Source organism: Somniosus microcephalus, chromosome 6 (assembly GCF_052327205.1).
Source record: "Somniosus microcephalus isolate GS21.2 chromosome 6, FLI_Smic_1.0, whole genome shotgun sequence".
In the NCBI taxonomy this organism is placed as follows: domain Eukaryota; kingdom Metazoa; phylum Chordata; class Chondrichthyes; order Squaliformes; family Somniosidae; genus Somniosus; species Somniosus microcephalus.
In genome coordinates, this window is record NC_140992.1 from 64,042,438 (window position 1) to 64,057,576 (window position 15,139).

The window sequence follows — 15,139 nt, forward strand, 5'->3', positions numbered from 1 at the left end:
CGCACGCGTTCCACCTCTTAACCCCTTCTTTCAGGGGAATGGAAGTGCCGGTTTCCCGTGCATGCACAAAACCGGCACTTCCATTGGGCTTACGGGTGAGTACCCCATGCGTACTCACCCGTGGAGACCCGAATTTCTGGGCCATTTAATGACTGAGCCTTAGATACAGTTTAAGTTAAAAGCATCACTAAGTGTTTAAAGCAGTTACTTTTAGCAATACCAAGATACAATGCATCCTCGCCTAAAGGCACACAGCATTTTTTATTACTTGAGTCAAGAATGTATAGATGCATTGATATTTCTCTTCACACAATAACAGTATTTTCTCTTAAATATGAGATATTTCTATGTTTAATCTAATGTTTTGATCTAAATGAATGGCAGAACAACAACAACAACTTGCAGTTATATAGCGCCTTTAACGTAGTAAAACATCCCAAGGTGCTTCACAAAAGCGTCATCAAACAAAATTTGACACCGAGCCACATAAGGAGATAAATAGGGTAGATGACCAAAAGCTTGGTCAAAATGTAAGTTTTAAGGAGCGTCTTAAAGGAGGAAAGGGAGGTAGAGAGGCAGAGAGGTGTAGGGGGGTAATTCCAGAGCTTAGGGCCTTGGCAGCTGAAGGCACAGTACCATTGGTGGAGCGATTAAAATCGGGGATGCTCAAGAGGCCAAAATTAGAGGAGCGCAGATATCTTAGAGGGTTGTGGGGCTGGAGGAGATTACAGAGATAGGGAGCAGCGAGGCCATGGAGGGATCTGAAAACAAGGATGAGAATTTTAAAACTGAGGTGTTGCCGGTCCAGGAGCCAATGCAGGTCAACAAGCACAGTGGTGATGGGTGAACGGGACTTGGGGCAAGTTAGGATATGGGCAGCAGAGTTTTGGATGAGCTCAAGTTTATGTAGGGTGGAAGATGGGAGGCCGGCCAGGACAGCGAGTCAAGACAAGAGGTAACAAAATGCATGGATGAGGGTTTCAGCAGGTTCAATGAGCTGAATGGCCTACTCCTGTTCCTATGTTGACTTCAGTTAGTATTCTGCCCACTCAGACATTTTAAGTCTCAAACATATTTGCTTTTGCATAGAACATCTAGAATCCTGAAAAATTTTGTAAATAACACCAATTACAAAACAGAAATTGTTGTGTTTTCTTTCATTTAATATTATTTTCTAATTTATACTGACATAACATTGCAAATTTGACTCTGAAGGCCCTCAAAAGAAACAATCAGTTCCATCCTGGAGGGATTTGGAAATCTCTGCCTTGAATATACTCAACGACTGAGCCTCCACAGCTCTCTGGGGTAGAGAATTCCAAAGAGTCACCACCCTTTGAGTGAAGAAATTTCTCATCTCAGTCCTAAATGGCCGACCCCTTATTCTGAGACTGTGACCCCTGGTTCTAGACTCCCCAGTCAAAGGAAACATTCTCCCTGCATTCACCCTGTCTAGCCCTGTAAGAATTTTGTATGTTTCAATGAGATCACCTCTCATTCTTCTAAACTCTACAGAATATAGGCCCAGTCTACTCAATCTCTCCTCATAGGACAATCTCTCCATCCTAGGAACCAGTCTGGTGAACCTTCGTTGCACTCCCTCTATGGCAAGTATATCTTTCCTTAGGTAAGGAGACTAAAACTGTACACAATACTCCAGGTGTGCTCTCACCAGGGCCCTATATAATTGCAGTAAAACATCTTTACCCTTATACTCAAATCCTCTTGCAATAAAGACCAACATACCATTTGCTTTCCTAATTGCTTGCTGTACCTGCAAGTTAACTTCAGCGATTTGTGTACAAGGACACACAGGTCCCTCTGAACACCAACATTTTCCAATCTCTCGCCATTTAAAAAATACTCTGCTTTTCTATTTTTCCTACCAAAGTGGATAACTTCACATTTCTCCACATTACAATCAAATCAAATCAAATCAACTTTTATTGTCATTGTTAGTGCACAAGTGCAGTACAACGAAATGTAGGCTTGCGGCTCCCGAGAGTGTACAATTTGGATTAGGACACTTAAACATTTCAACATACATTTGTACATATATATTAGCATAAATATGACCATAATAAAGTGCATCGGCAGATGTGCAGGCTTTAGTGTTTATTTGTGGAGTTCAGTAGGATGACAGCCCTGGGAAAGCAGCTGTTCCTAAATCTGGTCGTACGGGTGCGAATGCATCTGTAGCGTCTTCCAGATGGTAGGAGGGCGAACAGACTGTGACTGGGGTGGGTAGGGTCTTTGATGATGGACCGTGCCCTCCGTAGGCAGTGTTTCTGATATATATGTTCTATGGTCGGTAGCCGGGTGCCGGTAATGCGTTGGGCAGTTTTGACTACCCGCTGCAGGGCTTTCCGGTCATGGGAGCTACAGCTGCCGTACCATACCGTGATACAGTTTGTCAGGATGCTCTCTATAGTGCAGCAGTAGAAGTTAGAGAGGATCGGGGGTGACAGATTACATCCCTTCAGCCTCCTCAAGAAATATAGGCGCTGCTGGGCCTTCTTCACCAGAGAGGAGGTGTTGAGGGACCAGGAGAGGTTCTTGCCCACTCACTTAGCCTGTCTATATTCCCTTGAAACCTCCTTGCATCCTCCTCACAACTTACATTCCCACCCAGCTTTGTATCATCAGCAAACTTGATATATTACATTTGGTGCCCTCATCCAAATCATTGCTATAGATTGTGAATAGCTGAGGCCCAAGCACTGATCCTTGTGGTACCCCACTAGTTACAGCCTGCCAACCCAAAAATGACCCGTATATTCCTATTCTCTGTTTTCTGACGGTTATCCAAACCTCAATCCATGCTAGTATATTACCCCCAATCCCATGAGCCTTAATCTTGTTTAATAATCTCGTGTGGCACCTTATCAAATGCCTTCTGAAAATCCAATAAACCACATCCACTGGTTCCCCCTTATCTATCCTGCTAGTTACAATGTCAAATAACACCAACAGATTTGTCAAACACGATTTCCCTTTCATAAATCCGTGTTGACTCTGCCCAATCCTATTATTATTTTCTAAGTGTCCTGTTACCATGTCCTTAATAACAGATTTTAGCATTTTCCCTACTACACACTGATGTCCAGCTAATTGGTCTGCAGTCCCCAGTTTTCCCTCTTCCTCCTTTCTTAAATAGTGGGGTTACATTTGCTACATTCCAATCTATGGGAACCATTCTAGAATCTATGGAATTTTGAAAGATGACAACCAATGCATCCACTATCTCTATAGCCACCTCTTTCAAAACCCTAGGATGTAGGCCATCAGGACTAGGGGATTTATCGGCTTTCCATCCCATTAATTTCTCCAGTACTATTGTTTTACTGTACTAATACTAATTTCTTTTAGTTCCTCCGTCTCGCTGGACCCTTGGTTCTCCACTATTTCCGGGAGGTTTTTTCCATCTTCTTCCATGAAGACAGACACAAAGGCAGCAATTTTGCCGGTGCTCAGAGGGCGGGTTTGGAGGCAGGTCAGAGGTTAAATTCGTTTTGACAGACGGCGGGTTCTGAATCCGCCATCAACCCGCCTCCACGAACTTTGCCAAGTGTAGGCTCTGGGAGAGCCGATCAGACCCGCCACCAAGCGGCAGAAGAGGCACTTAAGGCAGTTAACAGCTTCTTAACTGCCTACATAATCCCATTTTAGCAGGCTCTTCCCAGTTTAGGACATTTTCAGCGTGTTCCACACCGTTTCTAAAACACGCCAGCTGATTGTGTCGGGTTCAGCAACTACGTAAATTCTTGATAGCTGCACCTGCAGCATAAAAGCGGACCTGTAACATGGCTGACTTTCAGATGACAGAACGTTGTTTTTTGAGGTGGTGGAACACTTTTTGCAGGTCTATTGTGCTTGTAAGTGGTTAAACTGAGATCCATATGCACTGTGAACTCCTTGGAAAACCCTCTCCCCACATTGCCTGAGTGATTATAACATCTATTCCTCAACTGACATATATACCAGCGGAATGGGAACCATTTATACCCTCTCATCCTGGTCCTCAGAATCGGAGGAAGAGCAGCCGCGGCAGCAGCAGAATGAGGCACAACAGCAGCAGCAACAACAGGAGCGCCAACCTCCTCCTCACCCACCTGATGGTGCACAGGGCAGAGGGCATCAGCGCAGGGCTGCACCTCGCCGCAGGAGATAACCCCAACACAGGGTTTACAGGCAGAGGATGAGCTTCCTCAACATGACTGAGCAGCAGTGCCAAAGGAGGCTGAGACTTTCGCGAAAGGTAATCGCTGACATCTGCGCAATGCTGCACCAACACTTGGAGCCCAGAGGAGCGGGTGGGCACTCCTTACCAGCGACTGTCAAAGTCACCACCGCCCTCAATTTTTTTGCTTCAGGGTCCTTCCAGGAATGATCAGCAGACATCAGCGGCATCTCCCCGTCGGCCGCACGCACTTGCATCACACAGGTTACCAATGCCCTCTTTGCAAAGGCACACAATTACATCCATTTCTCCACGGATGAGGCAAGTGTAACTGTGCGTGCGGTTGGCTTTGCAAATATGGCAGGCTTGCCAAGGGTGCAGGGCGTCGTAGACTGCACATATGTGGCCATTAGGGCACCCCATCACAACCCAGCTGTATTTGTGAACCGCAAGGGCTTCCACTCCCTAAACATCCAGCTGGTGTGTAACCACAGGAAGAACATTATGCATGTTTGCGTCAAGTTCCCTGGAAGTTGCCATGACTCGTTCATCCTGCGGCAGTCTACTGTGCCTCAGCTCTTCAATCCAACAATCCAACTTTCCGGATGGCTACTTGGAAACAAGGGCTATCCCCTGAAGACGTGGCTAATGACGCCGTTGAGGAGGCCATCAAACGAAGCTGAGGAGCGGTACAATGTGAGCCACATTTCCACCAGAGCCATCATCGAGCAAACCATCGGCTTGCTCAAAATGCGATTCAGATGCCTCGACAGATCAGGTGGAGCCCTACAGATAGGATTAATTAATGACCTCATAGTGAAGGCGCCCCTAGGTAGCAGCGATCATAATATGATTGAATTTTACATTCAGTTTGAGGGAGAGAAGAGTGGGTCCAAGACTAGCATTTTAAACTTAAATAAGGGCAATTATGAGAGCATGAAAGCAGAGCTAGCTAAAGTGAACTGCCAAATTAGGTTAAGGGATAGGTCAATAGAGTTGCAGTGGCAGACATTTAAGGGGATATTTCAGAATACACAGAATATATACATTCCAACGAGAAAGAAAAATTCCAAGGAGAGGACCCACCATCCGTGGTTAACTAAAAAAGTTAAAGATAATATTAAACTTAAAGAAAAAGCATATAATTGCGCAAAGATGAGTGGCAGGTCAGAAGATTGGACAGAATATAAAAAACAGCAAAGAATGACTAAAAGATTAATAAGAAGGGAAAAATGATAGTACAAGAGAAAGCTAACTAGAAATAAAGAAATAGATAGTAAAAGTTTCTATAGATATTTAAAGAGTTAACAAAGTGAGCGTTGGTCTTATAGAAAGTAAGTGAGTCTAGGGAATTAATAGTAGAAAATAAGGAGATGGCAGTTGAATTGAACAGGTATTTTGCATCGGTCTTCACTATAGAGGATACAAGTAACATCCCAGAAATAGCTGTAAATCAGGAAATGGAAGGGAGGGAGGGAGGAACTCAAGAAAATTATAATCACCAGGAAAGTGGTACTGAGCAAATTGTTGGAGCTGCGGGCTGACAAGTCCCCGGGTGCTGATGGACTTCATCCTAGGGTCTTGAAAGAAGTGGCTAGTGAGATAGTTGATAATCTTGGTTTTAATTTTCCCAAATTCCCTAGATTCGGGGAAGGCTCCAGTAGATTGGAATATAGCGAACATAATTCCCTTTATTCAAAAAGGGTGGGAGACCGAAAGCAGGAAACTACAGGCCAGTTAGCTTAACATCTGTCATAGGGAAAATGTTAGAAGCTATTATTAAAGACGTTATAGCAGGGCACTTAGAAAAGTTCAAGGTAATCAGGCAGAGTCAACATGGTTTTGTGAAAGGGAAATCATGTTTAACCACTTTATTGGAGTTCTTTGAGGAAGTAACATGTGCTGTGGATAAAGGGGAACCGGTGGATGTACTGTTCTTAGATTTCCAGAAGGCATTTGATAAGGTGCCACATCAAAGGTTACTGCGAAAAATAAAAGCTCATGGTGTAGGGGGTAACTTATTGGCATGGATAGAAGATTGGCTAGCTAACAGGAAACAGAGAGTAGGCATAAATGGGTAATTTTCTGGTTGGCAAGATGTAACGAGCGGTGTGCCACAGGGATCAGTGCTGGGGCCTCAACTTTTTACAATTTATATAAATGACTTGGATGAAGGGACTGAAGATATGGTTGCTAAATTTGATGATGACACAAAGATAGGTAGGAAAGTAAATTGTGAAGAGGACATAAGGAGGCTACAAAGGGATATAGATAGGTGAAGTGAGTGGCAAAGATCTGGCAAATGGAATATAATGCGGGAAAATGTGAAATTGTCCATTTTAGCAGGAAGAATAAAAAAGCATATTATCTAAATGGTGAGAAATTGCAGAGCTCTGAGATGCACAGGGATCTGGGTGCCCTAGTGCATGAATCGCAAAAGGTTAGTATGCAGGTACAGCAAATAATTAGGAAAGCTAATAGAATGTTATTATTTATTGCGAGGGCAATTGAATACAAAAGTAGGGAGGTTATGCTTCAGTTATACAGAGCATTGGTGAGACCACATCTGGAGTACTGTGTACAGTATTGGTCTCCTTATTTAAGGAAGGATGTAAATCCTTTGGAAGCAGTTCAGAGAAGGTTTACTAGACTAATACCTGGATGGGCGGGTTGTCTTATGAGGAAATGTTGGACAGGCTAGCCTTGTATCCACTGGAGTTTAGAAGAGTAAGAGGCGACTTGATTGAAACATACAAGATCCTGAGGGGTCGTGAAAGGGTGGATGTGGACAGGATGTTTCCTCTTGTGACAGAATCTAGAACTAGGGGTCACTGTTCAAAAATAAGGGGTCGCCCATTTAAGACAGAGACGGGAATAAATTTTTTCTTACACAGGGTCGTGAGTCTTTGGAACTCTCTTCCTCAGACGGCGGTGGAAGCAGAGTATTTGAATATTTTTAAGGCAGAGGTAGGTAGATTCTTGATAAGCAAGGGGGTGAAAGATTATCGGGGGTAGGCGGGAATGTCGAATAATCAGATCAGCCATGATCTTACTGAATGGCGGAGCAGGCTCGAGGGGCCGAGTGGCCTACTCCTGCTCCTAATTCGTATGTTCGTATGTAGTACTCACCAGCCAAGGTCTCTAGAATCATCGTGGTCTGCTGTGCATGGCGCAACAACGCACAGCAGCGTGGCTTACCGCACAGCCTCCTCCTCAGAGGAGGAGGAAGACGGTGCGGAGGCGGATGTGCCAGTTCCACCAGCACTCGAGCACGTTGCTCGCCATGATGCAAGGGATGCACTAATCCATGCCAGATTTGCTTAAGTTTCCGATGCAAACACATGTGGCTGCCACCGTCTTAACACACCATACACAATCTGCACAATAAACTGTGAGTTCCTATCACTCTCACCACCATCATTACAGATGAAAGGCGCTCGGACACCTCACTGTGACACTTCCATTTCTGGGCACACATAGGCCAACTCTTTGAATGTTTCCATCACATTTCTTTATTACAATTGAAATACCGATCATAATCTTAAATTTGTATTACATCAAAACACCCAAGTGACTACCCTTGTGTGTTAACTTTCTCTTACGCGTGCTTCTCCGTGGTGCTTCCCCTGTGGCATCAGCAGATGTGGAGGCACCTTGCTCACTTTCATGCTGCTCCTGCTTTGACACCTTTGGCGGGCGTCCTCTGGGTTTGGGAGCCTGGGAGGGCTCGGCAACAGTCTGCTCCTCCTGCGGCTGTGCAGGGGCTGAGATGGTCATCTCAGTTGGGTGAGGAATCTGGGACTCTGACCAAAGGCTCCGTAGTGGCATGGGAGTGTGAGCGCTTGGAGAAGAGCCCACACTTCCTTGTTGTCGACCACCAACAACCCTCTCATGGGTCACCCGCATTTCACTGCTAGCAAGTAGCTGGAGAGCACCTTGCTGCACATCAGTGGGTCAATGACGACCCGTCTCTGTACTGACAGTCCTCATAACAGGGACGTCAATGTACCTCTGGTGTCTCTCCTCAATAGCTGCCCATCTATCCTCCATAGCAGACCATCTATTTAGAAGAGTCGCCATGCTCTGTTGAGTCTGGCGAGTTATGTCCTCCAAGGAGGTTGCCACCCTCTCCACGGTGGCACGTTCGTGCACCATTGCCTCCCAGATGGCATTGCTTATGTTTGAGAGGGACTCCTCCATTCTCTGCACACTCGCAGTTACTGTGGATGCAAAACCTGTCAGAGACTCCTGCACTTGTTGCTGAAGTTGCAGCTGGATGGCCCCTGAGGCACAGGGTCCACATGCAGCTGAGCAGAGCTAGGAGCATCCTGCGGCCTCAGACGAGGACTCTCCACTGCTGTCCCTGTTTCCACCATCTGCTGATGCTCACTTGTGAGCTGTGATACACCAGGTGACAACACTAGTTTATCTCGCGAATGACTCACCGAGGTTTGCGTCTCTGCGCTGGTGCTGGGTGCACTCAATTCTGCTGACACTGCACCCTCAGAGGTTGCAGCTTCCTTTGAGGAGTCTTCCAGCTCTTCCTCCTGGACAGTGGGGAGGGGGCGCTCTAGATGGTCCTGTGGGGAGTAAAGGCATGAGTTAGACATGTGATATTAACGTAGCAGGCACATCGAATTGTGCAGATGATCAGAACTCAATCTGTATGAACATCAGATGCCAAATCAGTCACTCATGCAATCTAAGCGAGAGGCCTGCAAATTTATTCTGTCTACTGCACCTGTTTGACCGTCCCCCACTTCCAGATCCTCAGCACCTCCAACAATGTCGAGAGCAGCCTCCTCAGCGGTGGTCAAGTGGGCAGTCAAAGATGGGCCTCCTCCTGCCCGTCTCCCTCTTATTAAGGGCTCTCCTTTCCTGCAATAAGGGACACAAGTGGAGTTTGAGTGAGAATGTTGGAGTGAGTATAGAGAATCCATAGCATAGATGCTTAGAGAGAGACAAAGATGGAGTGAGGTCCCAATACCAAGGGCCCTCCCTGTGCCTTGTTAGTTGTTGTCATTGCATAACAGTGATAGCAAGTGTGAGGGGTGCATAGTAGAATAGTGAAATGATTCTGTACATAGAGAGAGAGGGATGGTTAAGGGTGCAAGTGATGTAAGGGTAAGTTGGGATGTGCAGGAGTAGGTTGACAATGCAGAGTGCTGGTGATGAGAGGAGATGGGGAGCAGATTGAAGGTAAGTGTGATCTTATACTCACTTTTGCTGTGCGTAGCAGGTCATTGAACCTTTTCCTGCACTGAACCCAGGTGCGACCACACAAAGACCTGGCACTCACCTCCTCAGCAATTTGTAGCCAGGCTGCCTTGGTTTGCTGAGGAGGCTTCCTCCATCCGTTTGAGGGGAACAGTACCTCTTGCCGCCCTCTCACTCCCTCCACAAGAGCATGGAGGGAGTCATCATCAAATCTAGGAGATGCCTTGGACCTTGCAGCAGGCATTTTCAGATGTGCCACACTGAGAAGCAGCAGGAAATAATGGATCAAAAACAAGACTGCATGGGCCCCTTAAATGCAGCTGGCTGAGAGAAGTCAGCAGAGGCGCGCAGCAGACCCGAACCCAATGATTGGGCCGGGTAGCGCACACGACGGGCTTAATCAGCCCACTTAAGCAAAAATCGTAATTTTAGGACGGTTGAAACCGGGAGCGGGACCGGAACCCACCGAACATTAAAACCGCCTCCAACCCGCCTCCACTCGGAAAATCGCAGCCAAAGTATTTGTTTAATTTCTCTGCCATTTCCTTATTCCCCATTAATTTATTTATTTATTTTTATTCATTGATGGGATGTGGGCGTCGCTGGCTAGGCCTGCATTTAGTGCCCATCCCTAATTGCCCTCGAGAAGATGGTGGTGAGCCACCTTCTTGAACCGCTGCAGTCCATATGGTGTAGGTACACCCACAATGCTGTTAGGAAGGGAGTTCCAGGATTTTGTCCCAGCGACAGTGAAGGAACGGCGATACAGGTCCAAGTCAGGATGGTGTGTGGCTTGGAGGGGAACTTGTAGGTGGTGATGTTCCCATGCGTCTGCTGCCCTTGTCCTTCTAAGTGGTAGAGGTCGCGGGTTTGGAAGGTGCTGTTGAAGGAGCTTTGGCGAGTTGCTGCAGTGCATCTTGTAGATGGTACACACTGCAGCCACAGTGCGCCGGTGGTGGAGGGAGTGAATGTTGAAGGTGGTGGATGGAGTGCCAATCAAGCGGGCTGCTTTATCCTGAATGGTGTCGAGCTTCTTGAGTGTTGTTGGAGCTGCACTCATCCAGGCAAGTGGAGAGTATTCCATCACACTCCTGACTTGTGCCTTGTAGATGGTGGAAAGGCTTTGGGGAGTCAGGAGGTGAGACATTCGCCGCAGAATTCCCAGCCTCTGGCCTGCTCTTGTAGCCACAGTATTTATATGGCTGGTCCAGTTCAGTTTCTGATCAATGGTAACCCCCAGAATGTTGATAGTGGGGGATTCAGCGATGGTAATGCCATTGAATGTCAAGAGGAGATGGTTAGAGTCTCGCTTGTTGGAGATGGTCATTGCCTGGCACTTGTGTGGTGCGAATGTTACTTGCCACTTGTCAGCCCAAGTCTGAATGTTGTCCAGGTCTTGCTGCATATGGACACGGACTGCGTCAGTATCTGACGAGTCTCTAATGGTGCTGAACAGTGTGCAATCATCAGCGAACATCCCCACTTCTGACCTTATGATGGAGGGAAGGTCATTGATGAAACAGCTGAAGATGGTTGGGCCTAGGACACTGCCCTGAGGAACTCCTGCAGTGATGTCATGTGATTGAGATGAATGACCTCCAACAACCACAGCCAACTTCCTTTGTGCTAGGTATGATTCCAACCAATGGAGAGTTTTCCCCTTGATTCCCATTGACTTCAGTTTTGCTAGGGCTCCTTGATGCCACACTCGATCAAATGCTGCCTTGATGTCAAGGGCAGTCACTCTCACCTCACCTCTTGAGTTCAGCTCTTTTGTCCATGTTTGGACCAAGGCTGTAATGAGGTCAGGAGCTGAGCGGCCCTGGCGGAACCCAAACTGGGCGTCGGTTAGCAGGTTATTGCTGAGTAAGTGCTGCTTGATAGCACTGTCGACGACACCTTCCATCACTTTGCTGATGATTGAGAGTAGACTGATGGGACGGTAATTGGCCGGGTCGGATTTGTCCTGCTTTTTGTAGACAGGACATACTTGGGCAATTTTCCACATTGCCGGGTAGATGCCAGTGTTGTAGCTGTACTGGAACAGCTTGGCTAGGGGCACAGTTAGTTCTGTCTCAACCTATAAGGGACCCACATTTATTTTCACTAATCTTTTCCTTTTTACATACCTATGGAAGCTTTTAGTTTGTTTTTATGTCTCTTGCTAGTTTACTCATTTTTACTCATATTTTCCCTTTCTTTATCAATTTTTTGGTCCTCCTTTGCTCATGGGACAACCCTTTTGGACTTCTCAGCAGTCAGTTGCAAAATCTAACTGGCAAAGCTGTAGCAGCAGGTCACCTGAACACCCTCCTGGCTGGTGAATAATGCATGGTGACAGGTAAAGTAAAAATTGCTAAACCTATTGCCATGAAAGTAATCATATGAAATAGTAGAATTAAAGGGAATTAAAACTAATGAGAATTTTCTATAACTGATGCAAGTAACTAAAGAAACAGCTAATTCTGTTTCTCTCTCCACAGATGCTGCCTGACGTGCTGAGTATTTCCAGCATTTTCTGTTTTATAGCTAATTGATGTTGCATACATATCGCACAAGACAATTATAGTATTCATTAAATAAATTGAACCGGCTTAATTTTTTTTTTAAATGCTCAGGGACAACCTCCCACAAGCAACTTGATTAGACAGATGGTGAAACCCCTAAATAGGTTCAACCACAGACATATACGGGCTTGATCTTTCAGCAATGCAGTTTGGACCTGTCCTTAAGGAAACTAACACACAGACACCAGGTGAGACTGTGGTCTGAAATCACAGATGAGTATCTCATTCAGGCTCTTTGTGATTGAGTGATTAGTAGGGAAATAATTGAACTGAATCATTTAAAAAAAAAAAAATTCCCGTCAAGTTAATACAAAAATATAGCACAACAACAGGCTTAGCATTTGTACCTTAGAGTTTAAAAAAGACATGCTGTGCATTCTGGTACTCAATAGATGGCAGTTGTGCTTGGAAGATATTACAATTTTTCCCTTGTATAGACATGCAAAGTATGCACATTTATGCACTTTGAAAAAATAAAACCTTCTTGATTTGCAGCATTTAATTGGTACTTCAATGTCACCATGTCTCAATGCTATATGCCACTTCTGATTGCAACTAAATCGGACTCCATGGGTACACCATATGCCTGGTTCCAGCATTTATGAACCGGTTACATTAATTAGTACATAACAAATTGCTATTAGTACATCAGGGAATTGACACCATGGGGGCCGATTTGCTTTTGAATAATGCCCCATTTGCTGCAGTTTCTATTTGCAATTGACACACATTTCTTGGGGAACCCCAGCATGGGTGGGAAGCTCTTGCTCGAAACAAGCATGAACATTTAAACTGGAGGTAAGTGATGGGGTCGTGACATCATAACATCATCCGCATCAACTGCTGAGCTGAATGCTGGGCAGATACCCTGGGTAACAGATCGCCTACGATAGGCACTGCTAGGCTGCCCCTTCAGATCAGCAACTTCCTCGGACCTCAGCGGAGGTTTTTTTAATTATATATTCCAGCAGGGTTGCATTACTGGAAGGCCACCCAGCGCTGTAGCCAGCAAGCCTAAAGTTTACCGGAGTTCGTGCTGCTACTGCCCTTTACGGCCTGCGGCAGCATACAGCTTCCCGCTCCTTACTATGAGTCAGCGCAGACTTCCAAGCTGCCGTCCTGCCCAATACTCACCCAACACACAAGCTAATCCCAGAAATATGTTCAGGCTCAGCTAGCTTCGAGTTGAAGTCATGCAAAATGCACACCGCCTGACTTACACTAACCCGAGCAAGTGGGGAGGAAAAGTGGCCCTATATGTACGATAGGTAATTTTCATATAAGCTAACCATCAGCATTTTAAGCTGATCGACAGTGTTTCAACTTGTGTGTTAGCATTTCACAAAATAATCCTCAAATACGAGTGTAAGGTCTCTTATCTGTATCTAAAAATGGAACATCTAATAAAATTAGAAAGAACTTACATTTATATTATGCTTTTCACATCCTCAGGATCTCCCAAAGTGCTTCACGATCAATGAATTACTGTTGAAGTGTAGTCACCGCTGTAATGTAGGCAAATAAAACAGTCAATTTACGCACAGCAAGGTCCCCTAAAAGCAGTGAGATAAATTACAGGAGTGTCTGGTTTTTGGAGCTGTTAGTTGAGGGCTAACTTTTGGGCAGGATACTGACAGGACACACTGCTCTTCTTTGAATAGTACCATTGGATCTTTTGCGTCCACCAAGAGGACAGACGGGGCTGCAGTTTAATTTCTCAGCCAAAAGACAGCATCTCCAACAGTGCAGCACTCCCTCAATACTGCACTGAAGTGTCAGCCTAGATAATGTGCTCAAGTCTCCGGAATCCAGCTTGAACCTATGACTTTCTAACTCAGCGGCGAGGAGAGTGCTACCAATGAGCCAATGTTAACAATTTCAGAGTTTTCTGGAGAATAAAAATAACTTTTTTTAGTTAAATCAAAATAGGAAAATCCAGCAAAAAAAGTTGCAAACCGTGTCTTCTTCCTTCAGAAAAGACATATTTTAATTCCGGACATAAAATTAGATTTTGAAAAACATCTTATTTTACTCTCTCTTTATAAAAGGGCTAGGATGATTATACTGGCAAGTTGGCAAACTAGTCCACGTGTAATGCTCCCAAAGACAACCAAGTCTCGCAATCCTTTCTCTCTTGCAACCAAATTGCACACAAAGTCCCACACACAGCAATGATTAAACTGACCAGGTAATCAGTTTTTTGGTGGAGTTGGTTGAGGTATAAATGTTGACAAGATCACTGGGAGAACGTCCCTGCTCTTCTTCAAATAGTGTCATGGATCTTTTACATCCATCTGAACAGGCAAACAGGATTCTCAGTTTAACATCTCATCCAAAGGACAATGCAGCCGTAGTCCACTGATGTGTCAACGTAGATTTTGGGCTCAAATCCTTATGTGGGGCTCGAATCCATGACCTTCTGACACAGAGTAACCGAGCCGTTTTGTATGGTCATGATTGTGGTTGACTTGCTAATAATGAAGAAAGTTATTCTTCTCATCTGAAAGCTCCCTGGTTATGAAACGTTTTGTACATGTAGAGAAGATGTTCCCATGTTACATTTACTGACTGGGATCGTGTGTGCAGCAGGAGGGTGCAGAATTGAGAGGGAGACGCCCTGGAAACACAAATTACAGTAACCTGTAACACAAGAACTTTTCAAAGATCTCCTGTTCCAATGAACCATTTGAGGTTGTCCCCACCCAACTCATTCTCGGATTGTCAATGTTTGTGAATATTGTACTCTTGCCTTTCTCGAGTCTTTATTGATTAAATTTTTGTAAGCCCGAGTTGTAATCAGATACTAAAGTGTTAACATTTTATGAATTAATTCTACTCCTTGAATAAGTGCCAGAGATCATTTAAAACTTCTTTTCCATAACAGGCAGAAAAATACCACACGTGACAAAGGTGCCTTTTTTTTGTGAAATGGGATTCTGAGAGAAACTATAAAGAGACACTCACTTACAACTCAAATATTTTCAGCTACAGTAACAGCAATCTTGGGAAATTAAATGTTCCTCACAGATTACTTAACAAAAGATAAAACATTCCTCAAGCAAGTTAAAAGTTTTTTTTTTAAAGAGTAAGCAATCACATTTAGTCACTCCTGTTATATTGATTGCTCATGTGAATTTATCTGTAAATTTAATTTTGTTGAAACTTAATAGAATAT

The 15,139-nt window shown here is 44.9% G+C and overlaps 1 protein-coding gene across 2 annotated transcripts in view; it reads right to left on the bottom strand.

Annotated features, from left to right (window-relative positions):
- The window catches only part of naaladl2 (N-acetylated alpha-linked acidic dipeptidase like 2), a 1,153,361-nt gene that overhangs the window by 1,040,025 nt on the left and 98,197 nt on the right, over positions 1-15,139 (bottom strand). For both annotated transcript variants that reach the window (XM_085990293.1, XM_085990292.1), the window contains one exon: positions 13,389-13,469. The gene's annotated coding sequence lies outside the window, so the exon portion shown is untranslated. The remainder of the gene's footprint in view (positions 1-13,388; positions 13,470-15,139) is intronic.